General features: G+C 38.0%; 1 protein-coding gene across 1 annotated transcript in view; it reads left to right on the top strand.

Annotated features, from left to right (window-relative positions):
- Window positions 1-12,753, top strand: part of AKT3 (AKT serine/threonine kinase 3) — a 122,920-nt gene that overhangs the window by 33,466 nt on the left and 76,701 nt on the right. The window lies entirely within an intron of this gene.

Consider the following 12,753-nt stretch of genomic DNA (forward strand, 5'->3'; position numbering starts at 1 on the left):
CTCCATTGAGCACTTAAGGTCTTAGCTGGACAACTGCTTCCGCTTCTGGGTGCTGCAGTTCCAGATTGTAAAGACACCAGCAATGAGAGTGATCAGTGATTTAGGGAGTGTGACCTGTGAGTATAGGTTGAATGATTGCAATTACTGAGGCTAAATAAGAAAACAGAAGTGACAAAGTGATAATATTGTATGTTCCTCATGTGTACGTTAGAGAGGAGAAGAAATTATGGTTTTGAATTTTTGCAAGGCAGTTGGCTTACATACCAGGAAAACTTTTTTCAAGTAAGCATGACATAGCCTACTGAATCATACCAGTGGCCCATCTAGTCCAGTATTCTGTCTGCAGCAGTGGCAGAGAAGATACTGTTTAGGGAGAGCTTGCAAGTTTGGCTGTTTTCTTGCTTTTTATTCCGCTTGCACTTCCCCAGTGTCCAGAACTGTTGTATTAGAGAAGTTAGATGGCACATCTCTCTGTGATCCTTCTAGTATCCATTTATGGACCTGTTTCACCAAGGGCCCTAACTATTGTATTGTGGTATTTGGTGAACAGGAGTTCTGCACTTAACTACTACTGCCTTCGTAAACCTCAACCTTCTCCAAACTAAAGAGCCTTTCTCTTTTCATCCTCTCTTAGAAAATGTGGTTGCTCCATCCTCTGGGTTGTTCTGGTTGCCCTTCTCTGTATTTTCTCATAATTCCACTACATTCTCCCTGAGATGCGGAGATGAGACAGCGCAGGGTAATGAAAATGTGGGCACAGCAGTGTTTTCTGTATCAGAAAAATTACGTTCTTTCTCTTGTTCTCAGAATCCTTCCTGACATGCCCAATGTTTTGTCAGGTTTTTTTTGGCTGCTGCTGAACATGAACTCACAATTTCATAGAGCTGTCAGTGGTGAATCCAGGACTCGACTAAACTATAATTTGTGGTTCCAAGGTAAACATTGTGAGGCATAGTTTAGATTATTTTTTCCCAGATACATTACCTCACATTTATGTACCCGATGTTCATTTGTCATCTTTGCTCACTCAGTTTTCTGAGATCCTTCTGTTTTTCCATGCCACAGACATGGCGTTTGACTATCTGCTACAATGTAATATCATCTGTGATCTGTAAGATTTCATGGGTCACACCACTGTCCAGGTCATCAATGAAGATGTCATATAAAAATGATGCCAGCATAGATCCCTGGGGGACCTCCTGACTCTCTTTCTTATGCTGAAAAGTGACCATTAAGCCTTATGTTTTGTTTCCTCTTCCTTACCCAATTTTCAGACTGTGTAAGAAACTCTTCTCCAATTCTGTGACAACTTAATTTCTTTAGTTATATTTGGGGAGGAACCTTGACATTATGCCTACTGGATACCCTTTCCCTCCTGTTTATTGCCTCCTTTGTAGAACTCCCATCAGGTTAGTGAGGCAGGCTTTCCTTTCACAGAAGCCATGACAGCTCTTTCCCAACAGATCCATGTCATCTCATATGCTCTGTGATCTTACTTACAGACTCTAGTGACTTGCCAGAAGCAGAAGTCAGACTCGCAGGTAGTTTCTGAGATCCTTTCTAGAGTCTCTTTTGTTTGAAGTTATATTCACAATCCATCAGTCTTCTGGGCATGTAGCCATCTGTAGTGATGGCTTGTACCCTTGGATTGCACCTCTGCGCTTTCACGTTTGAGTTCCTTCACCAATCCTGGCTGACTGTCATCCAGTCTTGGTGACTTACTGACTTCTAGTAATTCCTACATGTTTACATTAAATCATCTAGCTTTCACTTGTCTATTACAGGGAATGGTCTGCGTTTGAGTATCTTTCCAGTGTGTTTAGCAATAAAGACCAGGGTGAATAAATCATAGTGCTTCTCTGCTGTGGGCTTATTATCCTTGAGTTCCCTTCCTGTGTTTTTGTTATTGAGCAGCCCCACTGATTTCTTCTCTGGCTTCCTGGTTTTGATGATGAGCATCATTTTCAAGAAGCTCTTCAGGTTTTTTTCTAGCTCTCAATTTTGTGTTTACATTGCCCTAATGTATTTTATCATCTTTCCCTTTCCTTCTTATTTGGGCAAGCTTTTCATTCTTAATACTGACCTTATCCCATAATCACTTTTTAACTTTTCCATTAAGATATCCAGGTGGATTTTGGTGGCAGGGAGGGAGGGGAAGGGAGAACTACTTTATTTTCTTTTTGAATTGTGGCAGCCATTTTTCCTGGCCTTATAGTATTTTCTGCCTTTGTAAGATCTTTTGAGCTGGTCTTTTTGTTTTGTTTTTACCTATATTTTTACCTATATTTTTCTGTTGACGTTGAATATTTGCATATCAGTTTTACTTGGGCAGCTTTCTTCAACTCCTGTGCTAAACCTACTCATGCAGCATTCAGGTAGATTCCTGGGAGATGGAGAAGTCTTCCACTAGAGAAGCAGTATTATTTTAAATAAGAATTCAGTAGTAGTTAAAAGTAATAATAGTAGTTTCCATCCTTTTTGCAGATCCAGAGGGATCTGTGGACTGCTTTGGAAGAGTCTGTAAAAGGTTACTGAAAAAAACCTAGCCAGCTTGTCCAGGGTATAGGATACAGCACTTCTCTCAGTACTTAGGACTCCATGTTTCTGCTGGAAAATATCAGGGTTCCATGAACTGAAAAATTTTTAAGCCCATTGAGTTAATTAAAATTTTGGGGTTCTTTAAGGCTTGTAGTTCTTGAGAGTTCCTAGGCAAGTTCTGCAGAAAATGGTTTCCTTGCAGCCTCTCAAGATGCACAGTAAGAATCAGGGAAGTAAACTAGCATAGGGAGATGGGAATTATGAGTTCCATTCCACTTTCTCTTTTAATATTTAGTATTAAAATGAATATTTACATCCTGGAGAAATAGTAGAGAAGAAAAATGATAATGTTTTCAGCTTTGGAGAGTTTCACTTTAAAACATGAGATTCTCAGAACCTGTGTGGATATTGAGGGATATGGGATTGCCTTGCCGTGAGAAAGAACCTTAATGGAGAAACATAAAGAGCTCTTTTAATGTTGCAGAGTAAGGAGTTACGGAACTCTGTGTCTGAATGTTGAATCCACTCAGATTAGCAATGAAATGTGGACTTGTTGAGAATTGGTCCAAGACTTGCTCAGACTGTTATTCAAATGAAACAGTAAAAATCCAGTTGCTCTTTGCTGAGGTCTCCACTGACATGCTGCTTGAGAAACACTGTATCAATATTAAAAGATAAAATTACTGAAGTACCTAGCGTGTTTCATAGTCTGTCTTCTGCCTACTGCTGTTGCCACCAGTTTGGCACTTTTGTACTCAATAGCATGGACAGTTAGAGCTCTCTTACTGAATGTGGAGTGTCCACATACTTCCTTTGCTGTGTGCTTTTGTTTTCTTATTACACTAACTTATGCCCGTTAGTCCTTTACACTTTTCTGTGTGAAGGTACTGAGTCACAGTAATCAAGTAACTTCTTAATATTGTTTTGCTATATTAACTAAATGGAGTTGTTTAAAGACACTGTAAAGGCACTTTCTCTAGCATGTGGAGTGTTGCTTGGTTAAGAATAAAAATGTTGTATTTGTGGTAGCACAAATACAGACTTAGTGAGAGAAAGCAAGAGTGCTAAAAGTATTGTGTAAGTCTGTCGATTTTCCTCCTTAAATGAGGGCAGGAGTGTTACTATTTCTGCACTTTCACCTAAGGAGGAAATGAGTGTGAAGGATGCAAGCAGGCAGCACAACCATCCTTTTACAGAGGCCTCAACAAGAAGCTGTATGTTGTCTGCTTTGGTGCTTGTACAATCAACAATAGATACAGCCCTCCCACTTGTTACTCACATGAGCAGATCCTTTAAACAGATGCCCAGTGTGTCAGGGAGAGGGAATTTTTGAAGACAGTATCCAGAGGATGTGTTTCTTTCATGTCTAATCAGATCTAATGGTATGCTGCTAATGAATGAGGAGATTCAGATAGACCTGCCTGGAGTATATCCTCCTTGCCACCTTTCACCTTGTGATGAATTTAGCAAGAATATGACCTGCCAGCTGATGGGATCAGTTACCTGATCTTGCAGGAAACTGCCCTATTCCTGCCATTCTCCACTCCACACCCCACCTCCTCTTTTTTTTTTTTTTTTTTTCTCCCTCCTGTTGGACTAGTGAGCTGCACAAGTGGCGTATCAGACAAGGAAGACCACTGGACTGCAGGACTGGAAGGAGGAGGAGGCGGCAGGAATTCTCCTCGGCTAGATCAGTTGAGGTATAATGAAAAGATGCACCTGGAATTCTCTGAGGGGTTTTGTTGGAACTAGAGGAGTCTGAAAACGGACTTACTTCAGGGGAATGAGAAACTTGTAGAGGACTAGAGTGTTTCTATAGCTTACTGATCATTGATCCTTTGACCTCACCTTATTCTGCCCCATGCAGAGACAGAAAGTACATTAAAGAATGGCCAGATCTCTGGGAAACGTTCTTCCCCTTAATCATCTCAGATTGTCTGAAGAGGACTTGCTGGCTGTAACCAATAATCATGTCACTAAATTTCAGTCATTCCCTATCAAACTGTGATCTGTTGGTACAAGATCAAGCTGTCACTGAAAACTAAGTAGTCTTGGTATAAAATTTAACTGAATTCAACTGTAGGAATCCAGAAGAAAAGCTTTTATTAAAACTATTTCAGCAGTGCTGCTGCTGCTTGCTATTTATATGTGCACACTTGGTAAATGAAACTATGGAAGACACTTAGAGGGGATGAAAAATTTGTGTTGCTCCTCCTTGATGGGGAACTCAAATTCCCTGGGGAATTGTCAGCATGGAAAAATGCATGAGCATCATAACAAGCACTCATCTGCAGCATGACCCCCAGAAGACAAAGCAGCATTTTACCTCTCAGGATTAACAAACATGTGTCAGCTTTAGTACTGCTGTTTGGTAGTCAGGTGATAGACTGCCCATATGTCCCCCTACCTCATTCTGGCATGAGATTTTTTTTTTTTTTCCTCTTTGGAATTTGAAATAAAAGATTTATTCCATTATCCTTTGTTCCAGTTCTTATGTCACAGATACGAAATTTTAAAAGATGTTTTGATAAGTTTGCTACCTGGATTTGTTTTTCTCAATGTAAGTCTTTATTGGAAAGGCTTCTTTCTTTGTTTGGTTATGTTTACTGGAGACATACAGAAATGATTATAGAATGTAGATGACTTGAATCAAAAGAAACTTAAGTATATAAATAATTAGGTTATAAGTGCTCTAAATAGGAAGACGAATGTTTAAGGTTCTTCAGGCACCTACACAGCTTGAATCCCTTCCCATAGTACAGCATGGTCCTTTTGGTGGTGCCGTGCTCCCAGATTGCACAGGGAAAAAGGAGAGAAGGAAAAGAACAAGTGTCCCCATCTCTGTCTCTGGGATTTGGACCAGTGATGTGAGGATTTCTTAACATAAGAAAAACAATTGTTTAGTAGTTAGTGTTTTGCAGTGAGGAGAAATGGAAGATAATATGTGGCTTCAAAGTATCATGAAGTTAGAGGGTTTAGTTTAAAAATACCTGCAAGCTTGGAGGAATTGTGTTTTCTGTCTTGTAGTACTTTATCACTGGCATTTTAGTACTCTGAGGAAATAATTTGTAGTTCATTTTAAGCAAATTAGAAAATGTGAGTGTTACATCAGTGTTATATAGACATCATTATTAAAGGCTGATGGAAGCATAAAGTATGGAATTCCCCTCAGTCTTACATGGGTTTCTATATTCTTTATAGATCAGATCCTTATATTTCTGCTATTTAGGTTTTACCTAATTTATTATTTTTAAAGGGAGTTGCAGCCATGATTCTTAAAGAATTCTGTAATTCATTAAAATAAAAACAAAAGACACAACTACCTCTAATAAATGTTTTGATTAAAATGGACATTTCTGAACCTTCTACAGACAATACCCGCTCAGATGTGACAGCATTTGTGACATCACCAGTACAGACTTTCACAAGGATTTTGAAGTCAGTGTTGTAAGTCAGTTTCCATTTTGTTTTTATTAATTAGAAAATTGTGCTGTTTACATTCTAGAGGAAAAAACGTCCACTAAAACCATATCAAATTTGCTTAGTTAATTCAATAGTAATTCAAATGTATTTTTTGAAAATTACAGTTCCTTATTGGTCCCTGTTATTTTGGTGTCACAAATGTTAAATATTTGGTGCCAGTTAATCATTGTGTGTATAATCACAATTTCAGTTAGACCAAATGTAGGAGGAGATTATCAGTATTTTCTCTTGTATGAAATTTGACTTCTGCATTGAATAAAATAGAGTAGAATTTGCTGAGATCTGTTTAAGGTCGTCCTGTAACTTATTAAACTGCATTTTGCATCGGAACTATTTTGGAGGCTAAGTCATTAAAAACTTCTCAGTAATTCAGATTAGGAAAAACCCGTATGCTTCTAGTAGAGAAACCACAAAATGTGTGTCTGTTAGCGGAAGAACAGTAACAAACCTCATCCTGACATTGACTAGATAAATTTCTATGTCTTATCCAGGTCAGTCATCTATCAGTTCCAACTTGTGGCTGGAATTTTGGGGTTCATAATTTATAGCTCTCTTTCAAAAGTTTCTAAAGTAACTGAAAATGAGGCAAAAATTTTGTGCTAGTAAAATTGCAGGGTTGGGAATTTTGCATTTCTGCTTACCAGTCAAGCTTTCTTTTAATTCAGAGGACTGCAAAAACTTGAAGCAACGGATTTGCTAACATCTCAGTTGCCTGAATATTTATTGCAATTGTAATATTGTAATAATCATGCAAGATAAAATACCATAAAATATGTATATTAGAACTGAACTATATTATGAATCTTATGTGGGTGTTATGAGCAGTTTTATTCATTTTAGGGCAGTGAAATATTTTAGAAATATGTGGAATCCTGAGGTTAAAAACTTGAGTTGGATTTTCTTAGCTTCTGTTACTTGAATTATAGTCTGCAAATTTAAGAAAATACTTTACTGACAAAATTTTTCTTATCTTCTTGGCACTATTTCTAGTATGGGAAATATTGCACAGCTAACTCAAAATATCAATTTATATTGGGATCTCTGTGTTGCTAAGATTTTCCTAGTGTCATTACATTATAATAACTGCTTCACAAATACATGCCAAAGTATTGTATTTCTATCTTTTTTCAAATTGTGAATTTTAAGTGATTATTTGCCAAAGTACAGAGATTTGTACATATCCCTTATAGTTTACATATTTTTTGATCTATAATTTCTGTGTACATGTGTAAATAAAATGTTGTCAGAATATATTCTGACACATATGTCAGAATGTACTTTGCTTGTATGGAATTTGAAATTGTTTTAGGGAAATTCTTGGTTTAATGTTGTGTCAGAACTACCATGGCATCACTGCTTAGAGATGCAGTTATCTTAGAAATTTCAGTCAGGTGAACCTAATTTTCTAGCTTAACTGGAAGACAAGAATTGCAAACACAAGGTAGACCAGCAGTCTTATTAATCAGTAGTTAATCTTGCATAAGTTCATGCTGATGCCCTTTCTCCCTTGCATCTTTCTTGCCTCAAGCCAGTTATTCCCCATCTCTCCATTGTGCTGATACTAGCTGTACAGTGAGCTGCAATTGTTTCAGTTCAGTCAAAACCTATTTTCTTGGGATATGTTTTCAGTTAGGTCATTTTGTAGACCTGCCTCAGCTGCACGGATGCCGGTGCTGATGCAGTGGAGCAGAACATGGGATGCGCTGCACACTTTCTTTGCAAGTGTTCCTCACCTTCCCAAATGCACTGCGCTGGTAGTGGGTGGTATTTAAGGTGAACCAAAGTGGCCAAGGACTGGGACTTTCACTCACTATTGATACTCCCTGGCTAGTACCACGTTTGTGCTAGGACAAAAATGCATAGCAGTTAAGGGAAGAACCTGCCTATGTTGAATGTTTACTCCAATTTCCTGAATGTGAGATTTTCATTCTTTAAGAAAAAGTGCTCACACAAGTTTGGAGATGTCTCACCGTGTTCAGGGAGAGGCTGGCTTTTTCTAAGGTGCTAATAGGTGTTGGGTGCTGAACTGGTGGGGGAGTGGCTGGCATTGCCATGGTGCAAAGAGCTAGTTATGTGGTGATGTTACAAAAGCCAGCTAGAACTGTAGAAGCTGAATGTTTGAAAAATCTGTTCCTGAACTCCTCCAAAAATGTGTTCCTGTGAGATGCCTGATATTCTACTATTGGCCATTTGTGTTGTTAAATCCTTTTGTTGTCATCCTTCCTTTGAAACTGAAGCCTAATCCAGTCTTTCTCTCCTGGCTTTGCTACTCTCTAACTCCGTTGTGGGGTTTGTTGGGGGTTTTTTTGTGTTTTGACTCTGGAGCCCTTCTGTTCTCTTGTCATTTTTTAAAAAATATAGTTAGCAAAACTGTAATTTATTTGTTTATTATGGAATAGTAATATTTTCAGTGTTCCTAATATTGCATAACTTTACAAATGATAATATTTTTCCTTCTCAGTACTGTATGCTTAAACAAAGGTTACATTAATTGTTCTTCAGTGGTTAAATTAAAACTAAACATAGTGTATGAATGTTTCAGGTTATTCATGTAACTGTTTATTAATTCACATAATTCTTCACTGTATTTCTTCTGGTGTTTCTCAGCTCACTGGCATAGCTTTACCACTCTGAAATTCTTCACATTCTTAATAATCTTGAATAGTTTTACTGTCTTCCAGTATATGCAGTGGTGATCCCAGATCATTGTTGTGTTTATTAACTAAAAATGTTCCTAACAGAGGACTGTAGAACATCACAGATTGAAATTTGACTATGTAATCCTATTTTGCTCTCTTCCTTTTACCCAGTTTCCTATTTCTGTTCTGTTCTACCACACAGCTTTTTTCATCCACACTACTGTTTCTTTAAACTTATTAAAACTTTTTAAAAGTTGAAAAAAATTCCGTTGGTTAGTCATTATCCATTTTATTTTCTTGACATTCTTAAAGAAATCCCATATGTGTGATAGGCATGATTTTTCTACTCAAAGGCAATGCTGACTTGTTTATCTTATGTCAGTTTGTTATTTTAAGTGTATGATTGAAAACAGAATTATAAACAGTTTTCTTCAATTACCATCCAGCCAATTGACTTGAAATCATCAAGGTGGGGTTTTTTTAACCTTTTGTGGTTCTTCATGGGGGTGTGGTGTGTAATTCTGCATTTAAGATCCTTCAGTTTAACTGTCATCATTGAAGGGTAGCCAGTTACTGCCAGTGGTTTTCACCTCACTTACATCCACAATTACTAAGAAATTGTATTCTGCATAGTTCTGGCACTGCTTAGTATGTAGCACTCTGCTCCAATTACCTCCTTTTTGATCCAGAGACAGTGGAAGTATTTGTTACCTGAAGCAGACTTCTGTTGCTCTCTGCTAAGGTAAAGACTGATAAAAAGAAATGGTTCTAGTTCTTTGCAAATACTATTATCCTCAGATACAGACTTCATTTTATGTTTTGTTAATTTTTCACCTAATTTTCATCTTTTATTTTGCTTGAAGTTTCTTATTTCCCGTGCTTGGAAGTTCACTACATCTTACTTTCTGTAAGCAGTACTTCTAAGATGTATTAATTTTGCAATTTAATTACAATGTTTCTTTTATTTAACGAAGCCTTCATTTTCCCAGCTTCACTCAGCTGGTTCCTTATCTTCTGCAATTCCAGGATGATTTGGTGGCACAAACAGGGTGAAAACCTGGAAATATGTTGTAAAGAGCCTGAGTGTTGGATGGTATATTTTCCAAATTTTGACTGTCCTTACGAATGAAGCATTTGGATTGCTAACAAAAATACTGCAAATTACAATCCATGAAGAAAATGGGGGTGGAGGTGGGAGAATGGATTTGAAGTCTTTGTCTCCCTCCCATGTCCCGTGCTGAAGTTCAGTTTCACTTTTAAGTTTATGAAGCAATTCCTTTCCCAAGTACAATGGAACTCAAATATTTTGTGGTTACTGTTAAATGGTTCTTGAATTAATAAGTCTATACTGCATAGATGAAAAGGAAAATACCTCCCGCTCATGCATTTTAGAGCCAACAGTATCAAGAAGTATTATTGTCAATAAATTACTTCTCTGGACTTTATTATGTGTGATATTTAGCCAGTTTGAGAGAAATAAAAAAATCCTTGAAGTGGACACTATTTAAATTTGGGGGCATGGGATTTTCTGCAATTAACTAGATTGCTATGGTAGGCCAATATATTAAGCTCAGACAGTTTTGCTGCTAATTACACACAACTTCTCTGGAGTATCAGATATTCAGATCCATTTTATGAATATGGTAGAGAGAATAACAACTGTAAAACAAAGCACTGTGCATGTAAGTGACTGTTAGCGTGTATTTCAGAAGGGATAAATGCTCACCATATGGTACAATTACTGTGTCCAAGTTTTCAAATTAGCTTCTCTCATCCTCCTTATTACTGTCTTTAAAAAGAGAGGAAAAAAACCCAACATGATTTATCTACTCTGCAGCAGAACTCTTGACGCAAAACAGCAGCCCAGTTCTGTCCAGTTTTTTTTTCCTAGCATAATAGAGGCTGTCGGACTTTTTTATACTAATTACTGTGTGAGCCTCAGATGAACCCCCTTCAATTCACAGGGCTTTGTTAAGGGAGGAGCTGTCAATGTGTCTGCCCGTTTGCAGCTGTGCTGTGGCTTTAGCTTGCTTAACATTATGCTGCTTTTTAGACTTGACAGAAGGGATTTTTTTTTTTTTTTTTTTTTTTTTTTTATTAAGGCAAAGCAGCCTTGTAGCGAAATGGTTTAAGCAGCTGCATTGTGGGGAAGCACAAAGAAGTTATTATTGTGTCTGTTTAGGGGGGTCGGATGGAGGGGGGAGATATTCGGCTGCTGTTGATGCCGATTGTTGACTTGCCATCTGCCAGATAGGGAGAAGAAAAAAATGACAGCTCCAGCAGGGTGTTCAAGAGGTTGTTTGGAGAGACGCATAAACATGTGCAGATGTCGAACTGAATAATGGCAAGAACTTGAGACGGTTTATGATGCTGCTGTTGTGTGTGCATATACAGAATGAATGTATGTGGAGATTTGGTTAGGAGGAGGGTACATATTAATTATCATTGTCCCCCACCGCCTCCTTTACTTCTGTTAATTAGTTCAGGAGTTTAATATCTTCCCTCCCTCTGTTGTTTATTCCTAAAAAGAGCCCTTTCTTGTAGGGAAGAAGACTTTTGATTTCTCCATGTGGTGGCTTTAAAAAAACCCAACTGAACAACTTGATAAATTTGGTACTTGTGGAAGCAGAAAGAGTAATGCAGTTATTTGAGTCTCAGACATTTGGTGGACAGGTGCTATACAAGTTTTACATAGCTTTGTCTGTCTACCTCAAGACGGATATGTTGCATACCCCTGCTATTGCATCCTGAGCTTTTCTTATGCAGAAAGTGACAATCGGTGATTGTCTACTAGACAAGTAAATGCTAGGGGTTAGAATGAGATTAGCAACTAATTTTCGTTTTCACTTGATCTTATTTTCAGTTCTTTCTCCAAAGGCATGAAGCTGGTCAGGCATAACTTATATTTTCCTGTTTCATAGTTGCACATAAAATAAATTTGGGTAGCTCTATAGGAATATGGTTTTCTTTCTTCCACTAAAATCCTTTCTTATTTCTTGTTCGGTGATTTCTGCTGCTGCTGAGTTTCCAGGATAACATGAAAGAAATGTGAAGAAGGATGCGAGCATGGAGGGAAATTAAGTTAGCCCAGAAAGGCTAAATGAAAGCATTGTCTTACCCAGGTGATCTCTTACTTTTAAGATAAAAATGGAAACTTTAAAGTAATGCGTTTTCTTTCCTAATGTTATGTGAAATTCCACATTCTGGTGTCTGTATTGAACTGAAAGACGGAAGATGAAATAGCTGTTGAGGTGCACTGTGGCTGTGGATTGCAGACATGTCTTCTGGTTATCAGTATATATAAAGGTTTTTCAGTCTGTCACAGCATGACTTAAATGTTATCTGAAGGAACCTAACCTCCCCTTTCCACCAAGCCTTCACCAAAATGAAGGAACCCCTTTTCATTGTGTTCTTCCGTCTTAGCTCTGGTAAGCATCAGGACTGTAGGTCATTGATAACTACTGATGGGAGTGTGTGATGTCCCCTTTTATCATCACTGTGGCAGAGTTGAAGAAGTCAGTTTTGGATTCTGTCAACTTAATTTTAACTGAAGATTCAGATGTGGCTGCCTCCTACCCAAGTACTGATTTCTGCATCTGAGCCTAGACAGGGGTCAACAGCACTGCAAATGGAGAACTGCCTCTTGCCTGTTAGTTGAGTTGTCAGTTCTTCTCCACAGAACTGTGTCGTTTTCTGTGTTCTGTCATTGCTGGTGTAAAGCCAAAGTTACGCTGGGTAGTGCTGCATTGCTGCTTATCATGAAGCATATCATGCAACCAAAGGGTACTCCTGGTGTGTACAGCAATAATGGAGCTGTTCTTTCAACTCAAGCAGTTCAGGGAATGCTTCTGCGTATCTTGGACTGATTATTCTCAAATGATGCAGTCTAAATGATAAAGCAAAAAGGTTGCCTTTAGCAATGTGCCTGAGGAAGGAATGTAGGTGAACGATGTTGATGTTAGCTTTTTGGCACCTGGCAAGGTCTGAGGCTAGGAGCACACCTAGTGACAAGGAGAAAGTTCAGAAGAGCTATTTTAAAATTATTGCAATGTGCTGGTTTTAAAATTGAGACAGTTTGCTTTGTGAAAACGTG

This window comes from Leptosomus discolor, chromosome 2, assembly GCF_034619465.1.
Source record: "Leptosomus discolor isolate bLepDis1 chromosome 2, bLepDis1.hap2, whole genome shotgun sequence".
In the NCBI taxonomy this organism is placed as follows: domain Eukaryota; kingdom Metazoa; phylum Chordata; class Aves; order Leptosomiformes; family Leptosomidae; genus Leptosomus; species Leptosomus discolor.